General features: G+C 38.0%; 1 pseudogene; it reads left to right on the top strand.

The window, feature by feature from the left end:
- The first annotated feature begins 10,796 nt into the window (after nt 1-10,796).
- On the top strand, nt 10,797-10,913 carry LOC141350137 (5S ribosomal RNA; annotated as a pseudogene).
- The last annotated feature ends 6,176 nt before the right edge of the window (nt 10,914-17,089 follow it).

The raw sequence follows: 17,089 nt of genomic DNA, 5'->3' as shown, positions 1-17,089 counted from the left end.
TTGAACATGACAATGAGTTCACTATACTAAAATGGCCCCCAGTCACCAGATCTCAACCCAATAGAGCATCTTTGGGATGTGGTGGAACGGGAGCTTCGTGCCCAGGATGTGCATCCCACAAATCTCCATCAACTGCAAGATGCTATCCTATCAATATGAGCCAACATTTCAGCACCTTGTTTAATCAATGCCACGTAGAATTAAGGCAGTTCTGAAGGCGAAAGGGGGTCAAACACAGTATTAGTATGGTGTTCCTAATAATCCTTTAGGGGAGTGTATATGTTTGACCTCCAACAACCAACCCCTCTACACACTAACAATGTAGAAGTGACTTTTGCAGTGGCAAGCACTACTTTTATGTACTTTACGAAATCTAAGTTGCTTTTAATTACAGACTCAGAGGCATGGCGCAATGGGTTATGCAGGCTTGAGTCCAGCTTGCAACATACCCCGATCCCTTTTCCCTTTGTTTCCTGTCGCTGTCCACTGTCCCAAAGAGAAAAAAACTTAAAATGATTGAGTGATAGCCGATTTTAGATGAGTAATTAATGGGCCGAGGGAAGTATGCCAAGATGCTTCAAAGGAAGTCGCATTGATTCTTTCTTTGGCAACACAGACTTCATTTTTAAAAATCCACTTTATCATATTGTCTTAATACGTCAATATACTTAATGTACAGATAAACAATGCATAAACAGAACTGGCTATTTAAAGAAGAACATTTGTTTTGTTTTTACTTGCAACCAGCAACAAGTGTTAACCTGGAAACATTTACTCTTTTATTCTACATCAGACACATCTTCATAGAAAGGAAACTGCAATTTAACACCTTTTTAGGCAATCATCTTAAGAGATCATGTTCCAAAGAGTCTATAATCAGCAAAGAAAAAATCATCGTTCATCACACAACGTCATCTAATAAAACATTCATCCCGATGACCTCATTGAGTCATTAAGGACGCTTTTATTCTGTAGTACCTGTATGAGATAAATGCATGACTTATTAGACGATTTTTGTAACATTTGAAGGTCAAAAATTGAACTCCAAACATCAAGCGAAATAAATCAATGGCAGGCTGTGAGTGTGAGCTATTTTGGTGGGGTGTCGAGACCCTCTGTTGTGTGGTTTGAGGTTTGCCACACAGTGTTTTTTATACAGTAAGTACAAGTAGATCTGAGCAAGCACAGGGCCAGAGGATATATGAAGCTGGATGTTTGGAGAACAAGTTTGGATGTTATGGCCCGAGGACAAGCAGAGATGGGGGAGACGGTGGTGTTTCAAGAAGATCACTGAGATAAAATGGATAGCGTGAAGCTTCTCCTAGAGGCCAAACAGGTGTGGGTGGCTCTCAAAACTGTCTCGGTTTCTCTCTTTCACCTCACTCTCCTTTTAAAATCCAAGCCTACACAATTTGGGATTTCTGTCAGCGGTAAAATGATGAAACGATAGAGGTCCCCCGAAGAGACACATTTTTCGTCTGTGTAGCTACCGATACATCACGTATAACAAGTATGAACGCCTCAACAATGTACACCGCAATCCATCAAGGCAGAGCTGTGGTTATCGTACACGCCGAGCCATCACAACAACGACTGCCGATGCTAGAAGCGCGCATCATTAAAGAGAGCGCAGAATGATGGGAAAGCATTACAGTGCCCTATAACAGGATTTGTACTTCAGTGAGCCGAAAACAACACCTTGCGTTAACTGGGCTGCTGTTGTGAATAGCGGGGAGTGCTTGATGGCCTTCACTGCACTTAGATTTCCATTTAATCCTTAATCTGCTAAATAGTTAATGCTAAATTGACAACAATTATGAGCGGCTTAACTGGCACCGGCTCCCTGGGAAAACCCGGCACTATTGTAGGGAAATAATTAAACAGACAATTAGTTTGGCAGCTTAAGACAGGGATAATAATTATTCTAAATACCTTGATGCATTTCTGAAAAGTGCAAGGACAACAAGCGAACGCACACAGGTTGTATTTAAAGATCTCGATTTGCTCCCATGTCTGTGATCATGTGTCAATGTTAAGTGTCTATGAGAGCTGATCCCTAAAGAGAAGCGGATTAGGCCCTCTCAGGAGAGAGAAACTCTGTCCTAAATTATGCCTGTATACGCATCATCTGTTTTCTATAGAGGCGGACGGTGTGGAAATACATTCATGGATTTGAGCACACTGGTGGATGTGTTAACAGCTAAACAGTTGCAAAGCTCATCACACTCAGTCTCCTGAGAACGCTGTCCATCCGGGAGAACTCTCACTAGGGAAATATGCCGAGAGGGAAGCGATACACATATGCTCTCGCTCTCACAAACACGCTCTCTGGAGTCGGCGACCGAAGTGAGTCAGTTTTAAAGCGCTGTTGATGTAATTAATTCTAATGACTCTGAATCTGCCGCCGCTAATTTGGTTCTGATTGTACAATTACTCTAATCAAGACGCAGAAATGACAGGTGAGAGCTCGCTCATCCAAACTCATCCAAACACTGCCAACTTGGCGCTTTTAAAGGAATAGTTCGCCTAAAATGGAAAATGTTTTCATGATTTACTAAACCCTGTGTCAATCTAAGCATGTGTTATTTTCAGTATTCAGTGAAGCACAGAAATTGTTGTAAGGAAGAATGACCAAGCCGCTTGTTGATTTACAGTATACTGTCAGGCTTTAAAAAGCATAATAAAAGTGGTGCATACCAACGCTAACCCATGCCAATTTCGTATGTATTTCAGCATACATTTTTATCATTTACAGTATATGTTCTCTAGGAATCGAACCCACAACCTGATGCTAAAGAAATCCTCTACCACCCTTATTTTCAACCCAGCATTGGCTAAAAAATAGACTAATCCAACCGGTGGCTAATTTGTATTAATTTGTACGACCACATTCGTACAATTTTGTACGATTTGCCTTTGACATTGTTTTTTTTATGATAATCATACATTTTTACACAATTAACTTTGTACAAATTCATATGAATTAGTCAACTTGTAAAATAGTACGTATAAATTCTTGTGCATGGGATTAGGCTGTGCAAACTGTATGTATATTATGTTTATTTAACTGATTCCCCGTCAGCCATTTTTAAAAAAGTTGCCCGCTACCATTTTTTGTAATTTTCACAAAAGTTTAAAAAATGCCTTTCAGGAACATTTTCTACTAAAAATATATAAACATACAAATAAATCAAAAAAAAGAACAGACCCTCTGCTTTCAAACAATCAATAAACAAACAAACCAGAAAAAAGTTTCTTCCTATCAATATTTTTTTCTCTGCTCATAAACTCTTAAATACGGTTATTTATCTTTAAAATTAGCAAAAAACTGAAGTAATTGCATTTTTGTGAAGGAATTTTGTCAAAGATCAGATTCAGAACGATTATCAAAACATACAGTACACAGAGTGTAAAATTAGTAAATAACGTTTAAGTCGTTTTTTTTCATAAATCAGTTTTACAGATTAACATAAAATTTGTTGAACAGTGATACTTTTACAAATGTTTTCTCTTTAATGACAAGATAACTCCTCAATGGCGGGGAAAGAGTTAAATAAGCTGCATATCTGTATTTCGTATGACATAAGAAAAACAATGTCGTTTGTCATTATTCACATAAGTTACACTTTATTTTAATAGTCCAAGTAAATGTGCAACTACATGTCAACAAAATCTAATTTATTTGCCATTACCTCTCATTAAAGTATTAGTATAAGTATTAATTTAGGAATGTAACAGTACACAAAATCCACGGTTTGGTACGTACCTCTGTATTTAAGGCTGGGTCCAAAAATTTAGGCAGCTGACTTGTTGCCTCTCTTCCTCATGAGGCAATGACTTCGGAGGCATGTATGCAGCTCCAGAAAACACATTCGGCAGCCTTCATAGGCATCTTAATGGAGTTCTGTTTGAAATATAAACAGTGAGAATCTTTGTGATAACTATTCTTATATTTGTAATACTGTTATACTAATTTATTGCTAGAAATGCAATCAAAAATGTGAAAAAAGTTAATATTTGTGATCCAGACGCTTTCTTGTCCGCGGTTTTATTTTTTTTAATTCGACCAGGCTCAACCAATCGAATTTTCCACGCACAAACACAATTAGGATTGTGGGACAAAACGTTGAAGGTATCTCAGGAGACAGGAATTAAAGCAAACATTGGATTCAAACGTACCTTGATGCCTTCCTGCCTTGGAATACTGTCTTCAATGGCAGCATGTTAGAGATTTCGGACGCAGCCTCTGTCACATGTTTTACATAGGAAGTCAATGGGAAAGTAGCGTAGTGGGATTTTTTTTTGGGCTTTAACAGCTTTGCTACACCCACTTTATATGTTCATGTAGGAACTGGGTTTTGAAACATGTTTTTTTGCACGAAAAACAAGTCTACTGTTAAAAACTATTAAAGATTGCATTCTGTACATGCACAAAACCAGCAGTCCTGTACCAAAACAATTTGTTACGAATTTACCGTTACACCCCTACAATAAAGTCTTAAGAAATATTAAGCAGACAGTCCACGAATACTCAAATAACTGGAAGTCGAAGTTAGTTATAGTTCGTTAGTTAGAATTTCTAAAGTTGCCATTTTTAAATAAAACACTCAAGATTTGTGAGTTTTCTCAGATTAACATTGAGTAATGACTTATATTTCGATGTGTTCCTCAGTCGTTCGTAATACTTTTATGACACTGTAACATTGTTATTTTGTCCTTATTGGAACCTGGCAGTATAAATCACTATCCACTTTTATTGTTTGTAAAAAAAAGTGTCTCTACCTGCTTAACTACTTTTGTGTTTCACTGAAGAAAGAAAATAATATGCTGTAGAGACATAAAGATCCAGTAAGTAAATTATCACAATGTTTTTCCTTCTTCTCTGGGTGAGCGATTCCTTTAAACGGTCACGTAAAAAAAAATAAACAAAGACCTGATATACAGTATTCAGCAGTCATCCCAGCCATCCGACAGAAATGCGGCTGCATGGATGAGGAACTCTGTTTTACTGAATGTTTGTTGTTGAGGTATAGCCATCCTGCTCTCATAACAGAAACAATGGTAACCTCTGGCACTTTACTTCCAGGGTGTAATTGAGTATTAATGGAAGCTTGACCCAGCCAGTGTGAGAGTTGTTATCACCAGCCCATGGCTGGTAAGGCTGGCTGTGTTTTAGAGGATTTGGTTATCTATTATTTATGAGGGATTACTCTCTTTCTCTCCTACTTTCTGTTCTCTCCACTGTCTAATATCAAGGCCCCCACTGGGTCGATTCACTGCCTACACAGATCCATTCACAGTAAAGCCCACTCATATTTTAACCTTGATGGCGGGTGTCCCATTAAGTACACCACATACATCTAAGCACACTTTTAAGGGTTTGAGGACATTCCTGTCCTCCGACATGCAGGATGATGTAAACCAACCGGTTATCGATGCTTGAACGGCCTTGTTTCACATGCATATAAATATTAATAAAACTGCAAAATAAAAACCTTTCCACTAGATCGCATCCTTGTATGGTTCTTTAATCCCCCTCAATTGAAAGTGAAGGCCCCAGAGATGAAGTGGGCAGAGAAAAATTCACTATGTCATTCCTCATTCTGTGAATGTCTCTTATGTGGGTAGGGCCTCTAATCCATCAAGATCTCTTTTCTTATTAAATTCTTAAGGAGACACTTTCAACGCCCTCCACGTGCTACTCTGTCCTCTTCCATCTCAAAAATAAATAGCTATAGAAAAGCAGAGGACAGTTAAAGTCCCTCATCTTGGACTAACTGCAGAAACTGTCGGAAATGTTCACTAACAATGAAATGCGTCTACTGATTGCACATGCAGATTAATTTAAATACACCGCAGTGCAATTTTGGGGGATTTTGTGTCTGGTTAAATTAAATGGAGGGTCTGAATATTGTTTTTTGTGCACACAAAAATGTGTCATTGTAGCTCAATTATCATGCCTCAATTATAATTGGTTATTTGGTTATTTTTAAACCAGCAGGTTGTTTTCATCAGTGATAGACCATCAGGGCCCGCAAAGCATTTGCTGGCTTAAACATACAGTACATTGTATCTTTTGCACGTTTCTCCTCTTCCTCCTTTCTAATCTGTGCACTTGATGGCTTAGTCTAGACATTTTCTCGTCTGTAATGTTTTCATAGAAAAGAAATCTGTAAAAAATTGCATGTTCCCCTCACTCTCCGCTCCTACTTTGCACACTTTGCATTGGACTCCTTGTTCAGCCTGTATCGGTGTATAGTGTATTTGATGTCATACACTGATCGTTCTGTGCAGTCGAACGCACCGCCAATGTAGTCCGGGCAGCAGGGTGCTCCCAGTCCCAAACAGGTTACCTGACAGCACTGTGACATGAAATGAGCGGTAAAAATCCCGGCCACGCATTGTATTTTTTTGCACTCACTCCATGTGGCGGATTTCTGCATGAATCTGTGCCACAAATGACACGTGAATATTATTTCACCCTTTACTTAAAATATTAGCGGATCTGTCCGCATGCAGGACTCTGGTATGAATGTACAGTAAAGGGTATTTCACATTAGACACCCGCTATTGCGGACGGGAATCTTAAGACATATAGCATTCATTTTCGCTGCATGAAATACATCTCTGTGATGCAATGACCTGTTATTAAATTCCTAAGGAGACACTTTCAACACCCTCCACTGCGTTTCTGTATACTATCGATGGTTTCTAGAGCTGCAGCATGATAATAATGCTATGAAGAAGTGGATTGAATCAGCTAGGACAGCAGCCCTATGTGTAAAATACATTGTTTGGGGTAATTTAACCGGTAATGCTGTACAATAAGGTTGTATTAGTACACATTAACTAACAATGAACAATATACTGTAGTTTTCCAACATGTATTATTTCTTGTTAATATTAGTTAAAGCAACACTAAAGATTTTTTTTACCTTCCAAAAAAGTTTCAGTTGTTCATCCACTCGAAACAGGTTGAATGGCACTTTCACATTCGCTTTGTAGCCCTCAATCGGCCAAAACCGCACTAAAGAAGTTTCCAACCGTCGGGTCGGGGCCCTGTAGTTCGAGTGAAAACTACAAAAACTTGCTCTACGGCAGACCTACAATCCAATCAGAGCCAGCTTTGCTGCAGTAGGCTAAATTATTTACGACAGTGGTAATGGACAATTCTGCCTCCAACCTGTAGGGGGAGCAAAGAGCAAAAACCCCTTAGTGTCGCTTTAATGTCAATACAGTTGATTTTATAAATGTAAATGCCAAAATTAACACGAACAAAGATTAATAATTGCTGTAGAAGAATTGTTCATTGTTAAATAATGCATTAACTAATTGCTAACAAATATAACCTTAATGTAAGGTTGGATTAGTCTATTTTTTACCCAATGCTGGGTGGAAAATAAGTGTAGTAGAGGATTTCTTTAGCATCACTAAGGTTGTGTGTTCGATTCCTAGAAAACACATACTGTATAGACAGTTTCATCGGATGCACGTGCGATAATGCGATTACGCGTCTGGTCCGAACTTTACTTCCGGTTTCTGTGTGTTTAATGGTCTGACTAGTTGCTGAAACTGAACTCTTAAACAAATACTTAATTGAAAATAACAAATGTTTTGGTTTCCAAGGTAATCTACATGTTGTTTATTTTGCTTGTTATATAAATAAACTACTTTAAACGGATTTTGTTGTTATTTAATCTTAGCGGAGTTTACCGGAAGTTATGTGTTTTCCACAAAAGTCGCTTGTTTATGTTGTTACTGCTGAAATTGGCTATACTGTAAATGATAAAAATGTATGCTGAAATGCATTGTAAATATTTTAGTTGTTATATTTGCTCTTAAAGGCTATTCGTCAAATTAACCTTCTTGTTAAAAATCCGTCATCATGCATGTTTGTTAGCTAGATATAAATTGGCTCTTGACTTATAAAATCCAAGAAATACTGAAGCAGGAGCAATGCCAGACATTTTAAACTGAGTGGACTTTGGTGAAATAGGGTAGACCTCAATGCCTACTCTTAAATTACATAATTTTATACTATAGTGATTAAATTGATTACATTTTTATAGAAAAGAACAAAGTTACAAATAAAGTATAACAGTAGTATTTAGGACAAGAATTATTATCAAATGAATAATAACACTTCTTCTGTCTTCTTTATTCTATCAATTAAATATAATTAATCTACAGCTGCGATTTTCCTTTTGTCTTCTGTTGTTTGATTAACATAAGGACACAAACATAAGCAGATTGCATAAGCTTGAGGGTATACTGCCACTTTAAGATCGGATAAGCACGGATCCATGTACTGTTTGGGTTCAGACATAACTGGCTGATTTTATGATAATACATGCCAAGTCTGTTGTATTTCAAGATAATCTTGGGTGTATGTGTGCTGTCAAGCGCAGAGAGTCTGTGTTTGCATGCTTTTTAAAAAGCGTGTATCCGTGTGTGCTCGTATGAGTGTGTGTCCATTTGAGTATGGGTGCGTCTTTGCGCACAGAAAACAGCTCACTTAACATATTGTGCTCAGATTGTTCAAAATGTTTGAATGTTAACATTTGTAAGGTTTGGAAACACATGCAAATGATAAACGCTCTATATAAATAGTTATTTATTTCTGAACTGAGCGATTATTATTACAGGAATTATTATCATTTATGGGTGATTTCTTTTGCTTTTCTTTTGTGTCTCTTCTGACTGCCGTCAATCGGAGTGGGCCAGTGCCACCCTGACCCTTATGTAGCCTCGCCACTGTACTGAAGGTGATAAAAATAGACTTAATTAAATTGGCTGAAGGATTATAATCACAATGAACCTGCTGACAGTGAAATGCTAGGTTTAAATAACTGCTGCTAATTCTTCTAAACAAAAAACTCCTGGAGCTTAAGAAAGGTTGCAGCCTCACGATGACAGAAATAGCAAAAGCTGAGGAAAGTTAAAAGTGGTCATCGCTAAAACTGCAACAAGAGTGAGAGATTCTCGGGAGAAAACATTCTCATTAAAAGAATAGCAGAGATGGAGAGAGTTAGTTTAACAGAAACAATATAATGAGTGGTAGGACGGAGTGACCTCCAGGGATGCTCTGATGACGATAGACTTTCACATGGAGTTTTCTGGTTTATCGCAGGTGGGCGAACTAAAGCAGTGCAAGTCTGCTTGAAACAACTAAACAGACTAAATAAGTCAGCATATTAAAGCTCCACAGTGGCCATTAAGCCTCTTACGACTGGAACAGACAGAAAGAGCCCTAAGAGAGCTAACGGCCCATTGTCCACATGCTTGGAGTTAAAGTTATTTATACAGCTCTTCTTTTGCTGTCTGAACTGAATGAAATTGACCTTAAAGCTCATTTGATTTTCGGAAGCATGCACTGGTAAAAGAAGAGCCCCTTTAAATGCGCCAGACTTGGCACTGAGGGTACAGAGAGAACCACACGCTGAGATAAAAAGGATATAAAGCTAAAATTATGATTTGTGGTATAATGACATCGTTTAAACTCATAATGGTCTGTAACAGATAACGTGATGGACCGAGTGGGTCACTCCAAAAGTTTTCGGTTTTTCATTACGTTAGCCTGTCGGCCATGATAAAGACGGTCAATTCAAATCGGCTCAAGTGCATTAGTTTTTGGCCTCTCTGTTTGGGCAGACAGTTCGATTTATCTCCAGAACTCTACGATCTCTGTGTTCTCTAACGGTAAATTCACATGGGGCGTAAGCGTTAAAGGATTAGTCAATTAAAAAAAAAATCCAGACAATTTACTCACCACCATGTCATCCAAAATGTTGACGTCTTTCTTTGTTCAGTCGAGAAGAAATTGGAAAACATTCCAAAAATTTTCTCATTTTAATAGACTTTAATGGACCCCAACACGTAACAGTTTTAATGCAGTTTAAATTGCAGTTTCAACAAAGTTTCAAAGGACTCTAAACGATCCCAAACGTGGCATAACGATTGTCATTTTTGACAAGAAAAAAATGCACTTTTAAACCACAACTTCTCGTATATCTCCGGTCATGTGACGCGCCAGCGTGACCTCACACAATATGTCATCACGTCAAGAGGTCGCAGATGACGAATGCGAAACTACGCCCCAGTGTTTACAAGTGTGGAGAAAGAGGAGCGTTCCTACGTTGTTGTATGTCAATGATACTAATTAATGTCTTTGTGCCAGTTTATTGTTTAAAATGGTCCACAAATGTGCGTTTCATATATGTAACACGTGACCTTTCCACGGCATTACGCAATTAAGTGAGGTCGTGCTGGCACGTCACAGGACCGGAGATAGATGAGAAGTTGTGGTTTAAAACTGCATATTTTTTATTTTTCTTGTCAAAAATGACAATCGTTTCGCTAGATAAGACCCGTAATGGATCATTTGGGATCGTTTAGAGTCCTTTGAAACTCTGTTAAAACTGCAATTTTAAACTACATTTAAAACTGTTACGTGTTGGTGTCCATTAAAGTCAATTAAAATGAGAAAAATCCTGGAATGTTTTCATTAAAAAACATAATTTCTTCTCGACTGAACAAAGAAAGACATCAACATTTTGGATGACATGGTGGTGAGTATTATCTGAATTTTTTCTTTTTTTAAAGAAAATGGACTAATCCTTTAACGCTTCCCATTCACTTTCAATGGGTGACGTCATGCGTTGCCAAACTGAATTGTGGATCCGTCGGAGCCGTGTTAGTGCCGTTGCTCGGGTCAGAAGTTGAACATTTCTCAACTTTTCAAGCGGCAACGTGTGCGTCAGCCAATCAGATTGCCTTATGCAATTAACCTAGGGCGAACCAGCAGTCATATCACCCTGTAGCCCAAGACAGCTTGCCCACTGAAGCTAAGCAGGGCTGAGCCTGGTCAGTACTTGGATGGGAGACCACCTGGGAAAACCAGGTTGCTGCTGGTAGAGGTGCTCACCCTGTGGTCTGTGTGGGTCCTAACACCCCAGTATAGTGACAGGGACCCTATACTGTCAAAAAAGCATCGTCCTTCGGATGAGACGTTAAAACGAGGTCCTGACTCTCTGTGGTCATTAAAAAAATCCCAGGATGTCCTTTGGAAAAGAGAAGGGGTATGCCCTGGCATCCTGGCCAACTTGCCCATTGGCCTACTAATCATCCCTCATACTAATTGGCTATATCACTCTGTATCCTCTCCACTAATAAGCTGGTGTGTTGGGCGTTTTGGCACAATATGGCTGCCGTCGCATCATCCAGGTGAATGCTGCACATTGGTGGTGGTTGAGGAGATTCCCCCATTCATATGTAAAGCGCTTTGAGTACTTAGAAAAGCGCTATATAAATGTAACTAATTAATAATTAAATTAATTAATTAACCAGCCAATTACGCTTATGTGGCCACTGTGATTGGCTGTTGGCCACGCTTCAGACAAGCCTTCCGTCAAGCGTTAACGCTTACGCTCTGTGTGAATGTACCGTAAGGCTCTTTAATGGCCGTTTACACTCTTAAAAATAACTATAACAACAAAGTTTTAAAAATTGTTATACATTTAAAAGTCTGATAAAAACACACAGGGACGATTGCTTTTTTTAAGCTGATGAATGATAAAACATACAATATTGCCAAATAATCTCTGCTAATTGAATTCCTGTATGTTTTTGACTCATGTTGATGTCCAGGATGTTTGAAACTCGGCTTCTCCAAACTCCTCTGGTCTTAAAAGTATTTCATGTACCTGAATGTGCCTGTTTTTCCTTTTGTATTTTTGCGATACATAAAGCAACAGCAAGTTGTCTACATGTGACTGTAACGCGTGAGTTTAAAATGAACGTAACATCCTAATCGTTACTTGATGCGGACGCTAATACAGTTATCGTGCGACCAACCCTTTTAGCCATTTCAATAACTCTCAGAATCGATTCCTTGAGCAACAGAACTTTCTTACATGGCTTACAAGTTTTATTACCATCAAATTATGCAGAACATCACGGCTACCCGCTTATTAGCATTTCTGTCATTTTCATCCTAGGTGCTATGGTTTCCCCAACCCTGACAGCCACTGGTAATAGATCATTAGTTTGTCTTTTAGCTCTATGTGACCTGCCATGGCTGTCTCAACAGTCTCCATATCTGTCTGTCTTGTTTTCTCCATTCCAGAAGCTTCTTTCTCGTGGCCTTATCGCTAGGGGTTACAGAAGAAGAAGGTCATGCCGAATTACCGTCAACTTTTATCTCGGGCTACAGAGCCGGAGGGTCTGGGATCCCAGATCTGATAGCTTCTGCTCATCTAATGACCTCTGGGCCTGCACTCAACCTTTTAACAGCGAACTCTTCTGCTGGATTTATTGCACTCATAAAGCGCGAATCATTATTTTTGGGCATTGTCCTGAGGACAGTGCGACTCGGTGAGACCTAGTTTGCTTGTCCGTGAAACTTTTGCGAGATGTAATTAAAACTGCTGTACGAGTGAAGTCTACGTAAATCAATGTGCCCTTAGTGGTGAGCTACGGATGCTGGTCTCACAACAGAGCGATCCATTCGCATGAGGTGCTATGCTCCACCCACTCTAATGCAGCAATATCGAATAGGAAATTGTTTCCTAATGGTTCCCGCTAGCTGCTAATTCAATAAATGCACTCTTGTTTGGCCTTTTGGGAGGAGCGTACGAATAAAGACCAGAGATAAAAACAAAAAATGGATGTATCATCTAGATATAGAGATGTATGCTGTTCCTCCGGCATATGTACAGTGGGGATTAAAAACATTGGCCGTGAGAGCAGATAAGTAATGTTTATCTTTGCCACATGTCTCTTGAGCTTATAAGACAAGAAATCTTTCCTCCCGTCTATCTGTCATGTAACCACGGCAACAAAAGCGACTCAATTTGTAGGCTGTGCTCACGGTGTAGTCTGTATACTGTATTTCCTTGATAAATGTGGAAAAGCATGCAAGTGTAAAAAAACAAATGCGGGGCTTTACGGTTTGCATGCACATGCATCTGTTTGTACGTGCACATTATGTCAGTCTTTTAGTATTGCATGAGCTTTTCTGCAGGTTGAAAACCAAACTAAATATATCATGATGTCAATCCTAAATGTATAAGTAAGTGATGGGCATAGATTGGCAAATATGTTGACTTTTATTTTTTTTTTAAAATATTGCGATGTTTGAATTCTTGTTTCATTCCAATTTAGTGTTTTAAAAACCATTTACACAATACTATATTATTTATTGAAACAAAGTCACATCAAAGTCTCACTTTTACATTGCTATTAAAAAAAACTGCAATAACACATTAAAATGCACAGTCTGCACTACCAACTGTTATTTAGCTATTATTATTAATAGCCACCTTCATCCAGTAAGCAAATCTTTGGTAAACACTGCAGATATCATAAAGGTTGCAGACACTAGTTGCAGCTATACTTTAACCGAACCGACATCCAGCTAAGCTGATACGTTCATTAAAAGAGACAATCACATTTCTTTCTCTCTATAGATCTGCATGCTTTGTCCACCCGGTGCTGTATCAGGATATGGGCGGACTCAAATCAATACCACCATCAATCATGAAAAGACATTCAATCTATTGGGAAACGTTTTAAGCATTGAGGAAGGATATTGGTGGGGGAAACAACAAAGTAGCGCTCGGAGAGATATTAATTATATAAAATGGAGAATAAACCCCGGCATACAGACACATCTGAGATAGGCATTAACCCCTCAGGGCCCACTTAGCTCTGCGAGATCTCAATATAACACAGACCTTTTGAAAATGCTAGAGGACTTGGGAATCGTGCAATTGAGAATAGAAGCATCCAGAGCTGTGGCCTAACCTAATTGCTCTCAAGATAAAAGCTATATTGATGGCACTTAAATGAGACCATGGCCTCAACACCATATAAATCGGTCGCGTCACTAAGATTCAATCTATTCCTCGGCTCATACATCACTTAAAATGGCTCAAAAACACGCTGCATATGCAGCACTCCAGAAGAACACAGCATATCACGTAAGGTGTTTAAGTGTGCAGTTTTTGGAAATATAAATATCTTTGTACCTCATAAGGTGTATTTTTCAGTTTCAAATGACCTTTTATCTATAGTCTGATGAATGGTCCAGACACTAATGTCTCTAATCTCTGCTAGCATGCTATCATTGCAGAACAGTGAGGTGAAAACTATTAGAGAATGTACTTTATGTACAGTAAATCTTTCCTGCCCGCAATGATATATCTTAGAGGGAAGAACATCAGGTCTAGTTAACCTCTTGATAGTATTTTGCAAAAGGATTTGCATTAGCAGTGCATTAGCAAGAGCACTCGTATGCATAGAGTATCTTAGCACTAAGGCTATACAAACCCATATAAAGAAATATGAACCAAACCAAACTCTGTCAATAAGTAATACATAATAAATAATATATTGTGTATTCAGACCATTTGGGATACTTTTCACTCTGAAATAAGATGATATATGATCTCACAACTATTATGCACTGATTTAATTTCATTTCTGTAAATTAAATGTCATACAAGGGCTATTGTCTAATTCACGATTTTACATTTCCTTTGGTGTGTAAGTGTGTATTAGTATGTGTTAAAGGACAGTAAGTAGGGTTTTAAGTGTTTTATTAATCAAAATCAATGTCTTTATTCATAAATATGTCCTCATTGGTGTCAAATGACCTATGCCACTGACTTTTCTTTGTAAGCTTAGAATTTCTTCTTTTTATTGAACGGTAAGTCCAAGGAGGCTTCCATGTCGTTCCGCCATACTGATAAACTATAATAGCAGAGAGGGACAAAAAGCACTAGCCTACCAACGCGTTTCCACAACGCGCTTTCGTTCAGAACACATGAACCAGCCAAAAACGGACAAGGAGATCAGTGATTACATAACGGCTACCGTAGTTGCAACACGCATTTGAAAAGGGGAGGCGCTAGAGAGCACTATTCATTTGAACGCAAAATACAATTTCACCACTAGATGGGGTAAATCCTACTTATTTTCCCTTTAACGATATGCAAAAGGTACAAACCCCAAAGTAAACGGTGATGCCAGTTATCGTCTCCAACGTAAATCTCTTTTTTTGGACTACAACAAACACACGGATTGTAGGCAACAGTTTACTTCCTGGGATTGGTGATGTAGACAAGGCCAACATTATCGCAATTCCTCTCGCTTCTGACCCACAGCCTGTAAGGTAACTCCTGTTAGCATTGCGTTGTGACCGAATCTTTCAAACATGGTAAGGAGCATCACATTTCCGGCTAAGGTGAGACGTATTAAGGCCAATCACAATGTACAGATTAGCTGGCCAATCAGGGACACAGAGCTTTTCAAATCTGTGCATTTCAGGAAAAGAGATCTGGATCCATAAATCACATAAAACATATTGTATTATACCAAATACACAAAATAATGTTTAGTTTTTAGCAATGAATTAGGTGCACTTTAAATACATTATGAAGGTACATATGCCATCGCAACAAAAAATGCGGTAAAACTGAGACGGTAGCAGTGGCGGCCGGTGACTTTTTTTGACGCATGATGCGAAGCTTGTCAAAACATGTATTTAGCCCGTCATGTGTGTGGCTCGTCATGTCAAAATATATGTTCGGCACGTCATGTTCATCACGCGTCATGTCAAAATATGTGCCTACTGCAGACGCATCAAAGAGGTTTATGATAAAAGAGATGCTTGCGTTTGCCAGATACTCGCTTAATCTCATGTGCAATCAGAGTTTAGTGTTAAGTTAGTTTTCTCTTTTATCATAAACTCTTCGACGCGTGTGCAGCAGGCACATATTTTGACATGACGCATGATGAACATATGTTTACATGACGCACCAAGCACATATTTTGACATGACAAGCTACACACATGACATTCCGAACACATATTTTAAATTCCCGCCACTCGGAAGAGTTACCTTTTACCAATTAAAAGGTAAATCTTTCAGTAATTACTAATTTCTATCAAAGTTGTGAGAGAAACACAGAGACGTCTTTATTTATTTGGACAGGATTATAATCACAGAGTATGTCTACTCAACACAAATTTAACAGATCTCCTTTGGAAACACTAGTCCTGTCCGAGCAGGTCATACTGTATATAGACACACACACACACACAGCTTTCTGCCCATGGGGCTGAGCTTTCCATTTGCTGTAGAGTGGTTTGAGGATTAATTCGGGGCAACTGTCCACACTTGGCCTTCTTTAAAAATGTCAGATAATGTCATCATCATCGCTTTATAATACATAGAGGGGATTAATCCAGAGATGTACTGTAAAAACCCTGAAGAGAGCAGATAATCACTGATTCACAGCAGCGATTAAAAAGTCAACCTGAACTCAAGAGAATTTGTATGTATTAAATGAGGTGGCTAATTTATATGAATTTATACTAAATTAATCAAACATACGATTATTAGAAAATTAATAATGAAGCAACACCCCTAACTCCATCCCTAAACCCAATATCAATGGGCCAAAAGCAGATCATACAAAAATGTACAATTTTGATTGTACAAATTCATACAAATTTGCCACCTTGTAACATATGTACGAATTGCTATGAGATTTATAAACGTATTTATGACCCTCAGTGAAATCCAGGCTAAAGTTTTAATTTTAATCTTTGACATAACCTTACTCAGTCAATATTAAAGATAACAAACTTACATTTTCTTAACATTATGTAGGATCATTTATGTAGAAAACAGTAAATCACAAAACAATGAGTTTAGCTGGGTTTTCACAACCAGGGTCAAATATATAAATATTAGGGCTGTCAAAAGATTTATCACGATTAATCACATACAAAATAAAAATTTGTTTTTGCATAATATATTTGTGTGTGTGTTATGTCTAATTATTATGTATATATAAATACACACAAACTAAATTTAAGAATAATGTTGTTTATGTATATATTTTTATTTATCTAAATCAATATATATATATATATATATACATTTAAATATTTTTTTAAATACATACATGCATGTGTGTGTGTATTTATAGATACAAAATAATTACACACAGTGTACACACATATATTATGCAAAAACTAACTTTTATTTTGTATGTGATTAATCGTGATTAATCTTTTGACA

The sequence above is a fragment of the Misgurnus anguillicaudatus genome, chromosome 16 (genome assembly GCF_027580225.2).
Source record: "Misgurnus anguillicaudatus chromosome 16, ASM2758022v2, whole genome shotgun sequence".
Classification (NCBI taxonomy): Eukaryota; Metazoa; Chordata; class Actinopteri; order Cypriniformes; family Cobitidae; genus Misgurnus; species Misgurnus anguillicaudatus.
This window is presented reverse-complemented; position numbering and strand designations above follow the sequence as displayed.